At 42.9% G+C, this 17,480-nt stretch overlaps 1 protein-coding gene across 3 annotated transcripts in view; it reads right to left on the reverse strand.

Moving 5' to 3' along the window:
- plxnb2b (plexin b2b) overlaps positions 1-17,480 on the reverse strand; it is a 161,823-nt gene that overhangs the window by 104,947 nt on the left and 39,396 nt on the right. The gene's annotated exons all lie outside the window — the stretch shown is intronic.

Raw genomic sequence — 17,480 nt, forward strand, 5'->3', positions numbered from 1 at the left:
ACTATGAACGACTCCTGTAATTCAGGAGAGACTCAGAGTCCAGTTATATGAACATAGTCGTCAACATCTTTTCAGGTGGAGATCAAGGGGCAGACCCAGAACACTGACTCATTCCTGTTTATTTAACTGTGTGTAAACAAAAGGCGTCACAGTTTGACACCGTCCTCCTCAGGGCCACATACATTTTGTCAGAGGGCCCAGTGTGGCCCCTACACTACACGTCGCCACTGGTCCCCGTGAGTAATGTATTACGACAAACCAGCTGTTCCTCGACGCTACAACACATCTGCTGCCATGGCAACCAGAGACAGGATTGCTCCACGTTACACCAGCAGGTCTTCACACTTTAATGTAATGCGACAAGTTGCCCGAATTAATTTGTGTTTTGTCGGAAAATAAAGTCGCCTTCAAACGGATTGAATTCAGGGAGAGAAAGCTGGTTTTATTTATTTATGTAAGCTCCGACCGCCCCGTGATTCTTCAGACGGGTTTTGTGGAGAACTTTCTTTCTGGAGTGTCTCGCCGCTGCTACGAGAAAATCTCTTAACAAACTAGAAGCAATTTCATTTCACAGCAGCAGATCCAGAGTCACTTGGAAGCTTCTAAACAGAAATGGAAGCCGGGATAAAAAGCCACTATCGCCCACGAATAACGCGAGCAGACAGACTTAAGGAGGAATCATCCCGCGAAAAAGATTAGCCTCCGCTGACAGGAGCGCTAACTCGTTAGCTTGTTAGCATGAGAGCGACTTGAAGATGTTTCTTGAAGGAGTCAGTAGATCATCAAACACAGAGGAAGATTGTTCCAAAGCTGAGGGGCAACAGTCTGGAAGGATTTCTCTCCTCTGGTCCGGAAGCGTGTTCAGGAACCATCAGTAGATTCTGATCCACAGACCTCAGAGCCCGAGCTGGGGTGTAAGTCTGGATCAGATCACTGATGGAAGGTCTGACCATGAATAGATCTGAAAGTAAGAACCAGAATTTTAAAAATGGATCCTGAAATAAAACTGTCAGCCAGTGAAGAGTTTTAAGGATCAGAGAAAGAGAAAGAAAGAGAGTTCTTCTACTAGAGCGGCTCAGAATTCTGGCTGCAGAGTTTTGAATGAACTGCAGTCGAGAAGGTCCTTCTTGTTTAGAAATGAAAATACAAATGTGTCACTCGTGTCTGATATATACTTTACATATACATGTTTATTTATTTATTTTTCTTTCATTATTACTTTTTATTGATGGTTGTTCATTTGTCCTTTTTTAGTATTTAGTTTATTAAGCAATACCTTTGTTTGATGACGTTAGTTTTTTATTTGTTGTTAGTTTTTATCGACACCTTCAAGCTCTGGGATCCATTAATATGCCTGGACTGGACCGCGCTAGTTTCCCTTGGACGACAGACGTCGCTCTCGGCGCTTCCGTCTGCTCATCATCAGTCAACGAGTGTATATTCGTAAGTGCTAATGCGACCCAGAGTGTTCGGGCCAGAACCAGACGGACGGTTCTGATACCATCCGTTGAATATCTCAGACTCACGAGTGATCATCGACTGGACGACAACTGGGGGCCATGACGAGGAGGCGCTTTGGAAAGAATGAACATCAGGGAGCGCCGTGATGGACGGGCTTCATGAGGAGGGAAAGGAGGGAGAAAAATAAACTCCTGCGTTATGGAGGCGAGCGGCTAATGAGATGGAAATCCTCGCCGGCGACTGGTTTGAAGGCACAATTAGCTCTGCCCAGCGAGGAACCCCCAGATTAATTGATACAATCAAAAGGGCAAGTGAGCTCAAGCTGAAGAGTCAGAAGTGCTTTAAGCAAACCTGAGTGTGTAAACAGAGGGAGGGCGAGAGAGAGGGGGGGAGAGAGAGGAGGAGGCGGTTTCTTTCTCCCAGATATTCCGTGGATCACTGCGCCGGAGTGTAGGAGGGCGGGTCGACCAGAGTTCAGAAGAAAAGTCGGGGACACCAACACTTACCAGTTATCTGACCTGACATTACAATACATTTATGTATTTTTGACGGGTTTAAGAAAATATTGATACACTTAAAGTGCACCTAAAGTATGTGTTGTTGTGATGTGTGACTCTATTGTATCATCAGTGTGTGTTTGTACAAAACTCTCTTTTCATTGAAATATTGACATTAGAAAATGATCTTAAGCTTCGCCCACTGAAAGCAATTTGTTTTTCTGGAGATGAAATCTTGTTGACCACAACTACTCTGCTGTGATTGATCAAACATTGAGGTTTGTCACAGCACATCATCGATCCAGGAAGTATCCACCTCCAAGGGACTCGTTGTACAAACAAAGCGGGCGTAATTACAGCTGGCTGGAGGAGTGAAGCCATTATTACGTCATAATGGACTCTTGTAACCTCTCGTTCGCCCAGATTTCAAAGCAACTTTATAAAGTAATGAGTTGAAAACATGGTCATGATGAGGGACTTACTGTGTCTTGGAGGGAAGACAATTTACTACACGTCAGGAGAGTTGAGGTTTATCTTTAGTTCATCATTAATTCTTGAAGTTTGATAGCCAATGTTGCCAATAACAATTAATTTTCTGACTTTGAAACAGTGAAGTTAATTTCTAGATTAGTTGGCATCAATAAGGGGTGTAAGAAATTATCAATACACTTAAATATAAAAGAAAGCACTGTATCTTTTAAAAAATAATTACAATTAACATGCAACTATTCACTGCATTTATCCGTTTTTGTGTTGCAATTAAACATCCGGCCTCAAGATGGCAGCAGTCGTTCGGTCCTCCGCAGCTAAAGGAACAATGACATCCTGCGAGATCCCGGCGATGACTAAGGACGAGAGGATACAGTGAATCCAGCCGCTTTTTAAAGTTGATGTTTGACGAGTCACTAGTCAAGAGTCAAGTACTCGACAATATTACACATATATCCTTGTCACGACAGTATCGCTATATATCGTATTGTTGAGCCTTTATTGTATCAGCAAATTAGTAACAATACACACCCCTAATATTTATGTTTACATTCTGTAATAAATACCCTTTTTTGTATTATGGCCGTTTCTCTCCACTCAGACTCAACTATAGTGTCACGAACAGGTTTCAAAATAACTGTGAGGTTTGCTAAGTGGCTCTTACCATCACTGTGCTAATGGCTACCACATAAACAGTTTGTTTATGGCCATTATGTTGCAAATGAATCCCATTTCTCACAGTACATTAAAGAGTTTGTATATTATTTTATTTTGCGGATTTTTTTAAGACAGATCTTGTCGAGTCTAGTTTTGCTTGTCCTGGAGGTGAATGTGGGATTTATAGCTCCAGGCAAAAAACGACACCATTTTGTTGTCTAACGAAGAAAACTATCTCGAGAAACTAACCGTTGTGAACATTTTCCAGCAGATGAAGAAGTTCTAGTCTAGTCATCAGACAAGAGCCTGGAGTTCACGCATCAGGTCATCATCGCCGCGGATCACGAGGGTCGTCTTTCTTCCGCGACGGCGCTCAAAACCGTCCGACGGAGCTCGTCTGACCTTTTCGCTGGTCAGCGAGGGACGAGAACGCTCGCATGTTCCGCACACAGATAGCGAAATCTGGCACCAACAAGCCGGACCGAGCGCCGAACCTGGACTCCCTTTTTTCCCCACCTGCCCGGGAACGCCGGGCGAGCCGCCCACGCCCTGGCTAACGCACTCCCGGAGATGGAAATAGAAACAGGCTCGAGACACAAGAGTTCATTAACGGATAAACAGCGGGAGGCGGAGGAGAGGAAGATGGAATAAAAGAGGAAATGACAAGGAGGTGCGGTGGAGAGGTTGGCAGTCGTCCATGAAGAAGACAGCTGGCAGCGACATCCTTCACAAACCTGCCGACGCAATCGAGAACATGGAAGCGGCCTCCAGAGAGGAAGGCGGGGGGGCGAGGATGGGGGGAACGTAGCCTTCAAATCCACGCTAATTAACGCAGTTTCACAAACCGGGCCCCCCCGTCGACCTCAAAAAGGAGGCGATGGGGCGAGGAGGGGGGAAACCAGATGAAAAGGTTGTGGCGAAGAGCGGCGGCCTTGGCTGAAGGTGAGTCGGCTCCCCCGCCGCGACGTCGGAGAGCGATGATGAAGACGAATGAGTCGCTACATGATCAACAGCCGAGCGACTCTCGCCCGGGCCACCTCGCTCCGGCGAGCACCTGGACCCCAGCCCCGGGTCCAGAGGAGAGAGGGAGGACGAGAGGCCAAATGAGGCAGCGCCGAAGGTTCACGCTCCACACCACGGAACGGCTGATACGTGGGTCTGAAGGAACATTCCAGACGCTCGTAAATCTCAAGGGGACCAGGCGGCTGGAGGAGGGCGAAGGCCGAAACAAGACCGGACAGAAACGAGACATCCAAGGATCAGAAAGATGGACAAAGCCTCCGAAAACTTAAAAAAGACTAATGGTTTTACAGATTTGTTTCACTGACAAAACAACTGAGACAACTTAGTTTAGATCAATATTACTGATTACACGTCTTGTACTTCAATACTAAATGCTAGGATGCTAGTGTGTAGTCGAAGTGTTTGTTTCTTCCCTCAAATTCACTGCCATTTAAAAATAACTGTAAATATGCTTGTCCTGTTTATCTTAAACATAAGTTCAATAATTGTGTTTACTCCGGGCACTCCGGTTTCCTCCCACAGTCCAAAAACATACAGAGGTTGATTGTGAATTTTGGGTAAATTGTCTGTAAATATGAGTGTGAGGATGAATGGTTTTGTGTCTTTGTGTGTGCTGAGACAAACTGGCCTACTGTCCAGGGTGTCCCCCGCCTCTAAAGTGAATGATTCAATTCGATAATATACATAAAAGACAACATTTAGTGCATTTAAGCAAGAGAGCGAAAGATGTCAAAACATCCAAAAGAAATAGAGTGAGTATTTTCAATAATTTGTCGAAATGTATAACAATACAGGGACAATGAAACAATACACAGTAATACTGTAGTAACAAGGATTTAATTGTAGTATTGTTGGGTACTTGACTCTGGTGTTGCAGAATTTACAGGCCACATGACTCTTGACAAAGTCGTAACTTCTTTAATTTGTTTTCAAACCAAAATATGTCCAAACATCAGCTTTAAAAGCTGCTGGAGTCCAGTGTATCCTCTCGTCCTCAGTCATCTTCCTTTAGTTTTGGTGGACTTAATGACTGCTGCCATCTAGAGGCCTGAAGTTTAATTGCAACACAAACGTGAACAAACAACAAAAAAGTGATAGTCCTAATGAATATTGAAACAATATTGGAAAAAAACTTGATATTTTAGTGTATCAATAGTTTCTTTCACCACTCAACAAATGCTAACTTCACAGATTAAAAGTAAGGAAAAATGCAAGAATAATTATCAAAATAACAGACCTTGAAAATGCCTGTTATTGCAGTGGTCGCAAAAAACTTGTAGAATTCTGTCTTTTAATGAGAAAGATGAACTTGTTACATAAAATTCTTCACTAATGATGCCGACTTTTATATCCTCCAACTGACTGATGTCATTTTAGAAACCAGCGGAGGTTTAACAGTCATTTGGCCCGGGTTTAAAGGCCACAGATATTTGGATTCCAAGCATTTATCGCCACATTAGCACACGCTTGATCGAGATGGTCCGACCGGATAAGACCCTCCATCGCTCGGATCATCCAAGTGTTGATGCTCAATTAGTTCCCCCCCGCGTTTTCCGTCCGCTACATTTGCCAAAGCTTCATTAGCATTAAGGCGTGTAATAACCCCGACCGGGGATTTCCTAACCCAGATTTAAACCGACAGCCTCGACTAGAACCCCCGGCGAGCTGGATAAAGGGGGAACATCTGGATGAGGAACAGCAGCACCGTGTATGTTGCATGAACCTCGGAGACGGTTGCGAGCCCCGGGTCCGTTGGAAGTTCACGCAGGAAAAAGTTCACGTGCCCGGTCCGAGCTCGTGGGCGCCACGGGGGGGTAAAGACTTCCATACCGAGATCCAATTAACTTCATCTCAACATGCCTCACATATCGACAGGCTGGGAGCGAGAGAGGAGGAGGAGGAGGAGGAGAGAAGGACCAGGGAGACGGAGAACAGACCCAGAAATTAGGAATCTCAGAATCCTGTCGTATCTCCATGCGGGAGCAGGAAACGCAATTACACGAGCCCCCCTCAGCCTTTTCAAGCGTGGAAGAGTGAGCGGGTAGTCGTGGAGCCTGTGGCCCTCAAATCCCCCTCCCACACAACCCACCCGCATGCTCGCCGCTATGCTAATATACTCTGTATTCTCAGCACCGGGCGTTACTGGAGGGGGGCGCAGAAAAGAAGGGTGTGTGGCATCAGCGACTTAAAGACCGCGGGCCTCCCACAGATAAAAATGAAAAAACTGGCGAGACTTCAAAAGAAGGGACGATTGGTCATTTCCTGTGGCGACGGCCGATACCTTCCCCACGTTTTCGACTCACAAAAGACTCTTAGTCACGGCGCCGTTGGCAGGAACGCCGCTTTGGTGGGGCGGACAGGGTGAGAAAACGTGAGTGGTGAGGCGGCGTCCCGAGCTTACGTAACACGGATGTAATTCCACAAAGGAGTCGGTCCCGTGAACAGGTATTGGACTTGGAGAAAAAAAAGCTATAAATGTTACCGGCGTAGCATGACGCGGCAGAAACGAGGCGAGAAGGAAGGGGACACGCAGAGAACGGGAGTTATTCATTTCTTGTCGAGTCATTGTTGTGACACCGAACATTTGTAATTTAAGACAAAAGAGTTTGAAGAAATATCCCAGATCCGGGAGTTAGCATCTATTAGCATGCTAATGCTAAGTGTTAGCTTAACACGTTCTCGTCAACAAACTAAACAGAACTTTCGTGGCATTAACCTAAGAGTGCGGGTCAAACCTGTGATAATAAGTTCAAGTCAAGGGTCTCGAACGGGATGTTGGGCACAAATTCAGCACAGCTGTGACTTCTGACCTCTGACCTCAGAGTCAATTGAGTCGCCGCTTTGAGTAAAAAGTTCAAACTTAGGGAGTCAAGCAAACACTGGGTGTAGTTTGAATCTTAATTGGATCTGTTGGATTCATGCAACATCTTCTGTTTTTGAGTTGCTATCTTTTTTAGTTTACCTTTACATGTTTTACAAAACTCTTTCTACAAGTTAGTCTTAAGCTTTTTTGTCATATGATCCAGTTCACCATTTATTTTAAAGAGATAAAGATTAGTTTCTGTTTCAATTGTAAGAATTTCAAAATAAACATCTGCAAAACAAAAAGATCAGAGTCAAGGTAGATTTTTCAAAATGGCAAGAACACATTTAAAGGAAGAAAAGAACAAAAAAAATAGCTTAAATTCTAGACAAATCCTCAGTTTATGTCGGGAATTTTTACGCTTTTCATCTTTTTAGTTTTAAGCTGATTTTTTTCTTTCTTTTTTCTATTAATGTTTAAGCTAACATTTAAATATCGGCACCAATTTTATTTTTTGTTATCAAATTAAGTACAAAATAGAAATAATCTTTGAAATGATTTTCAAAATAAAGGCCTGCAAAACACACAGCAGAGTCACAATGAAGATTTCTGAAAATAGTGGGGAAAAAATTACATGAAAAAAAGGAACAAAAAAACAAGGTAAAAGTTTTTAAAGTATGACATAATATATCAAAAATCTACAAAACAGGTTAAAGAAGTATAAACAGTTATAAGAGAGGATCAAAAATAGAATAGAATAAAACAACATTGCTTCAAAAAAATTGATTTTAGAAACATGACGTCACTAAGATGCAATAAATAACTAAATAGACCAATAATCTTGTGATTCTTCTCTTTATTCGCTTCATTTCTTCTCGCTCGTCTAAATTCCTCCTGCGTTTCTGTCCTAACTCGCCGTGAGTCGCGTCGCTGTCGCTGCAACGGTGAGGTCAACCTCCCGCTGGCGGCTGAAATTCCACAAATCATCGGCTCATGTCGGAAAATTGTCACGCTTGGTTTCTTCCGCGGAACTCCACTTTGAAAGCGACAGCATGTGACAAGCGGACGACGACAACAACATGAGGGAACAGGAGGCCGCTGGCGACGGATCCATTTCTGTCGCCGACATGTGAGACGCCGCCGGAGGGTTTGGACGGTAACGGCATCATCGGCGTGGAAATGTGATGGCGACGCCGCGTTAGCGACGCTGTCGTGAAGCTGCGGCGGAACATCAATTCAATCACTTCTAGATCACTTGGCTCATTTCCACACGTGAACGCCGATTTATATCCACGGACGCGTTTGAACGCTAATCGTTTCTGATGACTTTGAATTCTCACTTCACAGCGTCGAGCTCTTAGCGCCACTTCCTGTTTCAACACCTTTTGCATCTATAACGCATTTGCCTGTCAAAGTGGTTAAACCTGGTCAACTACCGGAGCAACTAATAGGACAGATTCATTTTCACACCGTCTCACTCAGATTTGTGGATCCTTGAGTCAACTCACTTTCAGTGATTTGTGAGTCAGAACTTTTTGATTCGCCGAGTCACTGATTCTATTTTTGAGTCATTGACTCAAGGGTCCCACTCTTGAGTCAATGCATTAATCATTTATCATTTTCATGCATTAAATAATTTTCTATTACTCAAAAAATTGGATTTTGAATTACTATGTTTGAACCACAACTCTGAAGATCCACTTCCTGGTGATTCGAGTCACAGAGACTCATTCAAAGGTACACGATATGAAGTGAGACTCTCTATCCTGAGTCGTTTCCTGTTTTGCTAAAGTAACCCCACGGACTTGCCGAGGTGTGTCACTTCTGTACCCTCATGTTGATTTCATGACTTTTAACTTCTTCTTTGTGTTTGACTCTTAACTTCCACAATTCAGATCCACTTCCTGTTCTGCAATCTAATTGAAAATAAAACGATTCAGAATAACTTCCCGACATGCGTGCAGTTCCACGAAAACGAGATTAAAACAACTAAGTTTCCTGGAAGTCGCTGAAACGTGAATATATGACTCAACAAATACAACGAAGTCATGACCTGGGAAAGTACAACGTTCCATACTTCCTGCACTAAACCCGAGGTTGTTCGTACTCGTTTGCAGAACCTCGTAACCAGACCTAGCCAGTAAAAAAAAAAAAAACACATCTGGATCCAGTCGGCGTTCTTGGAATTCCTGCCTACTTGGGTCAGATTACCAGCCGGGCCTTAATGGCTGCGCAACACAATGACTGGACTATTTCGGGGGTCAGCGGTCGACGGGAGGTGACAACACGATTATCCTCCAGCTTCTGGTGTCGACATCCATCAAAGGACTCGAAGTTGTTTTTTTTACAAAGCAGCTGGAAGTTGTTGAACTTATGCGAGTTGTGTTGTCAAGTTTGAACTCACAACAAATTCCAGAATCTTTGCTTCAATAACATGTTTGCTCACAATAGTCCAGATTCATTCTTTGAGAAGTTTTTTGTTTTGATTGAATCATTGAATTCTGTAACTTGAACTTTCAGCCAATCATGTGACTGATCTTCTTCAATTTTTCAACTTGGATTCATATCATAAGTATATGAACCTACTACCTTCAGTTTTTCTGTGAGGATTGTTGGAGAATTTGGATCGTTGCGTTTTCGTAAAAAAAAGGGAGCCCTCTGCTGGATATTAGGAGCTTTATCAAACTGGACGTGTAAGAGTCACGACTAACAGGTTAAAGGTCAGATAGAAGCTGCAGCGAAGGCATATTTATGAACCCACGACTCAAGCCTCGTCCTCCCACCGTTACCCTCTTATCTCCCTCCACCTCCACATCCCAGACTGATGCCTTCACCACCTCCACCTCCTACGCGGACGACGATTCAATCAGCCGGAATTGAAAGAGCGGCTCACGGACGATCCACCGCGGCCCCATTACCTCCCGTCCTCGCCGGGGCTCCGGCCCGAACGACCTAATGGGCCATAATATCATTTGAGGCCATGTCGGAGCTTCACGTGGCGGCTCTAAACATAACCCTGTCGCGCAGACACAATAAAACAGACGTATTTCTTTATTACTCCTCTCAGAGAATATCGCCAAGCAAAACAAGATCCGGGGCGAGCGGCTCGTTAAGACACTTGTTATTACGCGCCGCCTCCTTCTGCTCCTCACCGGCCGTGATGGAGGTTTTATTATAATCCAATGAACACAATTTCTCCCACATAAATAGGCTACTTAAAAGGCAATTTTGGCCGACGTGCCATTCGTCTGAGTGTCCATCCGGCCTGCAGCTCGCCACTTCCTGGTCTTTAATTAAGGGATGATGACATGGCGTGCCGCTGCGATACGTTTACGCTCGCGGTATTGACCGTGAAACATTCGCCCGTGCTACGATTTCATATGCTGGCCATGAAACGCATCATAAAAGGTGCCAGGCTTATGGAAAATACTTGATGGATCCAAGTGATAACGGCTTTATTGCGACGTCGTAAAACTACAGTGTACTTTGGTTTGTGATAACGTGTTTTATTTGTGGTTGTATACGGGGTGGAAAACAAATAAATATAAGTATCGAAGTGAAACGTATGGCTAAATGACAAAGCCGAGGGATCGAAACACAAACTCCAAAACCATCAAGAGAAAGTAGAAAACCCAAAATAAAAGAGAAGTCAACCAAACATTAGTGTAAAACACAAGCTCCAAAGGGCATTTAATAATACACCAGGACAGTAAACAGAACAAGATGAAAAGAAACACAAACACAAAAAAGCCTAAAATTAAAAATCAAAGCCTATACAAGCAATCCAAGGGCAGAGGTTGGGGAAACCCTGGACAGGTAGCCAGATATAAAACTACACCAAGACAGTAAACACAAAATAAAACTATAGAAGACAAAAAAAACACTAAATCCACACTACTCAAGGACACAATCGTTAACAATATAAGATATAGAGAAACACAAACAGAAAAACTCCAAAGCAAAACTACTAAACCAGTACACAAACATTTACAACACAAGATAAACACAAACTCCAAAGAAAGAAAAACATCAAAGCGAACAAATACTACACCATGAAACAAACATAAACAATAGAAGATACATAGAAACACAAACTACAAAGAATTAAAAAGAAAGCAAAAACTCACGACACAGAGAAACACAAACATCGTAGAAAGAAAAACACCATTGCGAACAAACTTAAACAATACAATTAACAGATGAACACAAACTCCAAAAAATAAGAACACAAAAGCGAAAAATACAGGACATGAACAATTCAAGTTGCATAGAAACACAAACCCAAAGCAGCAACCTCCAGACATCTAAACCATATCCCAGCTATCCAGGGGCAGAGAGGGGGGGGCACCCAGGAAAGGTAGCCAGGCCGTCAAAAAGTATAATTTAATATACCTGCGGTCGCCAACCAGCTGGGATTGAACCGACCACCTTCTACGTCGTCAAGTTTGACGCCAATTAGCATTTAACTTAGCGACATATGGCGTCCCTCAAGGGTCGATGTTCGTAACGTATTCAGAGACGATTGGGTCTTCGGAGCAACAGGAGAGTCAGTCAATCTCTCGTCGCCTCTCGGGGTCAAAGCGGCGAGTCCCCGCATAATGAAGAGAATCTCACTCCGGCGAGGGAAAGTTATTTTCCGGGCGACAGGATCCCCCCCTCCTCGTACATCACCTCGTCAGAACCGCACGATGGAGACCTGACAGGAAGCAGTTCAAGAATCCAATCCCTCACAGCGGAGGCAGGCGGGTCGGGGGAAAACCCGGAGTGGGACGATCCATCCTTCCTTGGATTAAACACAAACATCCCGACTGATCAAAGAGTGGGTCCGACCCGTTGCCTCCACCTATATAGTCGCCAGCTGATCGGCTTCTCGAAAAGACCGACCGACTCGGGTTTTCAGGGGGAACCGGAGTCTCCAGTCCCGCCTGCACTTGTCTCTGAAGTCTCTGTTATTTGGGCGCGAAGAGCTTCATAAATAATGAAATGGAGCCAGTAATTGGTGGTTCTTGGTAATTAGGACCAAGCTGTCAGCGAGCGTAGCGTCGAGTCTGATGCCACTGAGGTAATTACAAGTGTTTGTGTGTGCGTGTGTGTGTGTCAGAGAGTGTGTGTGTGTTGACACAATAATAATCACATTCTCGACCGTGTTTACTGCCCCTTCATTTCAGGAGCTTTTCACCAAAACAATGGGAAAGAATATTAGAGTTAATGGCGTCTGGATTCTTAACTCGGGAACCGGGGTTCAGAGGACGAGCTTCTCTGCCTTGATTTCACCTGCGAGTGGGTTTGTGCGATACTTAAGGATTGTGTTGATCAGAAAAGAAAAAGAAAAACGGTGATTGTCCAGGCTCATTCGATGTCGTTGTTGATCCTATATGTGCGTCGAATTGATTGATTTGCCGCCTCTTGATTCTGAAGGTGTTATATTTCTGTCCGGGCGAAATGGTTAAATTAAGATTAAAAACTAAAGCTGTGAAGTTGCTTGATAATATTCCTAGCGGAAAGTTTCCAAAACCCTAAATATCGCCATTTAAAAAAGTAGCATTTGATTTGCTAACACAAAACTATAGCCAGAATAAAGACACAAACCTGTTGTTTTTCAAAATAAAAGCCCCTCAGCTGTCATACAAGTGTTTAAAGATTCAGCAGATTTTTGTTGAGACTTGAACATTTCAAAACTACTTCACTGACTCATGATCTTCTCGTCTTAAATAAAATATAGAAAGTCTGGAGGACTTATCGAGCTTCCACTGTTGCCATAGCAACAACAGCTATAAGCTAAACATACGTCTTTCTGTAAATAGACATCTTGGTCAAAACATATCTACTGTATAAGACACAAAATGAAACACGTTTTCATTCAGACGCGCAACATTGTGGTCGTTCATCCTTAACATTCAGACACTGAGGACCCACAGAAATGAAGAAATAATTAGGATTAAATGCAGCAACAACAGAAAAGATGTCGAAGGTCCCACTCGGATCTAAAAATAACGTGGTCTTAATGAAGCTCTCAGGACCTCTTTGTTTGAGTGTAAACAAGATTAAGAGCTCGTATGAATAAATAACACAAAATATGGAAAATGAAAATATGAATTATATTAAATCCACAAGAACAAAAGAAACAGTTTTTAGTGCAACTCCTTGATTTATGAAGCAGGAGCTCGTGAGCGAAGATCGACGACATCACGTCATTCCCGCTCTGAACCGCGGTCACGACTGCCAGTTTTTGAAGAGTTAAAAGAAAAACAAGGAGGCCAGTGGAACCGACGGGGCTGGCCCGCTTTCAGGGGTTGAAGAGGAGAAGAATCTGTGGCCCCGGAGGCCCGGATCTGGTCCAACTGTGTCCTGGCAGGAGCAGCTTCCCCGTCCGCCAGCATGGACAGCTTGCATAGTCACAGGAGGCGGCACGAAAACTGGCGGGTCGACGGGGGTTGGAAGATGGGGGAGGTGACGAGTCAGGAGAAGGTGCCTCGACATTATCCCGGTACCGACGGAACATTTGCTGAAGGCGACGAGGGGAGGGAACCCGGGGCGAGTGTGCGAGCGAACGACGTGTGACGGCGGTTGAAGACGTAAAGACGCGAAACATCTGACTCGTATTTTCTGGTTGATTTTATGCTACTGCTCTGGAATCATGTGAAGTTCTCAGAACAGTCTTTACATTATGAATGAAGATACGTCAACAAAGATTGTGTTGTTGTTGTTGTTCCAGTTGGTGAGCTTGACCCCAGATGACCTCTGGTGACCCAGGGTTAGTGGCAGCACTAACTAGTAGAGTAAATATCAGTGGCATTCGATTATTCAACGGTTGAATTTTACATTTCACATTTGAAAATGTGTTTATTTAATATAAATTATTATTTTCATTTATTAATGATATTATTTCTTTATCTTTATATATAATTTTTGGAATAATACAATTTAAAAAACTTTAAAAAACACATTAATTTTTCCACATAGGGTTTGATATTCTTATTGCAATAATTCAAATATTTATATTAAATTCAATATGAAAATGTTGGTATAACAGTGTCACCAGACAGAACCAATAGATCACCGAGCTACTTGATTGTGTTTCTCTGTCGTCACATGATCTTCTGTGTGTCGCGTGATTGGCTGAAAGTTTGACGTAGTAGACTATTTTAACAGCGTCTGGTGAAACTATTAAACTCACATTTTTATTGATTTTAAAAGACTAGGAATTTTTAAAAATATATGAAATTTAGAAAATATATTTTTGGGACTAGAATATACAACTATACGAGTAAGAAAATCTACATTAATATAGAAATGTTTTTATTCAATTAGTTAAAAAAAAAAAAGAGGAAAAATGACTCCAACAATCCATAAAAGTAGTTGATAGTTGATAGTGTGGAACATTAAATTCCGTCAATATTCCGATAGGATTTATTCGCTTCCACGCCTTTGAAGTGCCGTCGTCTTGAGACTCACCTGAACCTGCTCCAATAGTTTGGGCGGTTCTGCCTCAACCATCTGTTCAATTCCAAACAAGAGTGCGATATTGTTTACGTGTCTCCTCGCAGAGATCCTCCCTCTCGCTTCTTCTGTATGCAAAGTTGGTAAAAAGCAGAAGAGAAGTAGGTAAACGGGTCAGCGCCGCCGCGGGAAGAGAGTATCCTCGCGCGGCAAGAAAGACAATAACAAAGACAACAGTGTAAATATTTGTTTGCGAAATCTAATTTGCTCATCGTGCGGCTCCCGGGAGAAATGATTGACAGCTGCTGGTCCTTGAGGGAGGTGCGTTTGAGATTAGCATGACATCCGCGGCTCCGGTGGGACGACGGAACAACAAAGACAGAAAAGCTAAAAATAACAGAGGAATAATTAAAGTCTCGAGGGGAACTTTTGAGAATTATATCTTTCAATTCCTCCGCGATCCACCAGGAGGCCGACATTCCACGCGAGCTAAATTTAGTCCACGACTGTCCCGAAAGACAAACTACAAACAAGTAAACAAACAGACATATGCATGTTTTCATTCCCTCTTTGTAGGCCTCAATTAGCTAGTTAGCTAATTTGATACACAAAAGTTTTTGCCGTAAACATTTGAGAAAAAACGCGAACCCGAGTTATTCAAGCGCTAGCTCTAGGACTAGCTCAAGCGCTAACCCTAACTAAAAAAAACATTTACTCAGTTAGCATTGAAGATAAGTTACTACAAAACCCATTGAGTTATGTTAGCACTTAACACCAACCTCGACACAAAGCTAACTAAAAAAAAAGACTAAATTTATCTTATCTTCTTAAGCTATGCTAGCTTCTTTGGCTACTATGGTACTTAGTTGATGAAGATTTTATCAGATTTTTTTTAGATTTGTTTTAACATTTGTCAAGATAAATGAGATTAATAAAAAATTGTAATTTCGGCATTTTCTTAAAATTCCAATTTAGAAATCCCTAAAAATTCCACTAATGTGAAAACTCTGCTGACATGTTTAATATGTTCTTTCTCTCAAATATTTAGTAAGTCCCTCAGAATGACCATGTTTTCAACTTATTACTTTATAAAGTTTCTCTGAAATCTGGGCGAACAAATGGTTACGAGTCCATTATGACGTAATAATGGCTTCACTCCTCCTCCAGCCAGCTGTAATCACACCCTTGCTTTGTTTATAAAACGAGTCCCTTGGAGGTGGAGACTTCCGGGATTGATGACGTGCAGTGACAAACCGCCATGCTTGACCAATCACAGCAGAGTGGGTGTGGTTATTATCAACAAGATTTAATCTCCAGAAAAACAAAGTGATTTCAGTGGGCGGATCTTAAGATCATTTTCTAATGTCAATATTTCAATGAAAAGAGAGTTTTGTACAAACACATCAAAACAACACAACAACACACGCTTATATCAACACATTAATCAAAATTTAAGATAAATGTTTTAAATTTGAACGTGTTTACTAAATAACAAGGAATCTAAACAGGGAGCACTATCCAGCCTCTCCAGCAGACGCGACATTCACACGGTAAGTCAATGGCACAGTATTTTGCAGGTGATAATTGGGCGGCTTCAAGCACAGAAACTCATTAAACTCAGCCCTGTGCAGCAGCGAGAGTCCTAGAAGCCAGAAAACAGCTTTCACTGGGCGGTAATTGGCCGGCCGTCATTGCATCATGTCTTTTATGCTCCTCTTAAAAGTTTGTTTGGATGTTCTGAGGAGAGAAATATGAAGATCAACGCTTCAGATGTGAACATCACGGCGGCGGCTGATTGCAGCACAGTTTGGTTAATGAGCCGTGGAAGTGGCGACGTATTCCGCTCGCGCCACACTTGTCTGGAGACCAAAAATAAAGTTCTGTCTGAGACCTGCTGGGTCTGGACTTGTATTTGGACTGTTGTTTGTTGACAGCCAGAGCGAGTGTTGACCGTCGGCGAGAGCGACATCACAGCTTCGGCAACGCCTGACAGTTCATCTCCCAGGTGAGGATTCATTGATCAGTACCATGTGTTCCCCCCCCCCCCGGACCACCTCGCCCTCCCAACACCTGAGCTCAGAACCATCCGGCACCTGCTGACAGCCAGACAATAGAGCAAACGGAACCGGGCTAATGAGACCCGCCCTGAGACCTCCCGTGAGCCCAGAGCCCCCAAGCTGCTGCTGGGTAAAGAGAACCTTATGAAAGTGTGTTCCTGGTTCCGTCTGGGGCCACGAGAGTCGCACTGGGGTGAGTCGGAGAGGTGGACACAGAACAGGAAGTTCTTACTTTAATTGGAAATAAAATTTTCAGTACCATTTTTTTTAATCATGACACTTTTTTTGTTTTTTTTAAACAAGAAATCAGACGTCTTTACCGTGGATGGACCGTCACATAGAGAACTAGATCATCGGTATATATAGAAAATAGTAGATGTGTGTGTCTTATTGACAAACCTCTCGACATAAAGTCTGGAAAACAATTATCTTATCTACTGACCTCTCAGTGAAGGTTCAAGAGGCCAATTTTTATTCTATTTTAACAAGAAGGAGCTGTATCACCTGCAGCTCATACAAAACAGCCAGAATTCTAAGCTGCTCTAGTAGAAGAACTCACATTTCCCCGAACTCTTCACTGGCTGCCAGTTTCTTTCAGGATCAACTTTAAAATTCTGGTTCTTACTTTCAGATCTATTCATGGTCAGACCTTCCATCAGTGATCTGATCCAGATTTACACCCCAGCTCGGGCTCTGAGGTCTGTGGATCAGTATCTACTGATGGTTCCTGAACACGCTTCAGGACCAGAGGAGAGAAATCCAGGCTGTTGCTCCTAAGCTTTGGAACGATCTTCCTCTGTGTTTGATGATCTACTGACTCCTTCAAGAAACATCTTAAGACATTTTTATTGTTTGTTTATTTTTTTTTAGTGTTTTTTCCTCAACTTTCTTGTTGCTGCTGTGTTTTTTTTATGTGTCTTGATCTTTTAAAGTATATATTTTAACTGTGTATTGTTTTGATGGTTAAAGTGCTTTGTGACCCTGGTCTGAGAAACTTCTTTACAAATTACTATTACTTACTTATATTTATAATATAAAGATTAAGAAAGGTTT

The sequence above is a fragment of the Callionymus lyra genome, chromosome 8, assembly GCF_982586985.1.
Source record: "Callionymus lyra chromosome 8, fCalLyr1.hap1.1, whole genome shotgun sequence".
NCBI classification, from domain to species: domain Eukaryota; kingdom Metazoa; phylum Chordata; class Actinopteri; order Syngnathiformes; family Callionymidae; genus Callionymus; species Callionymus lyra.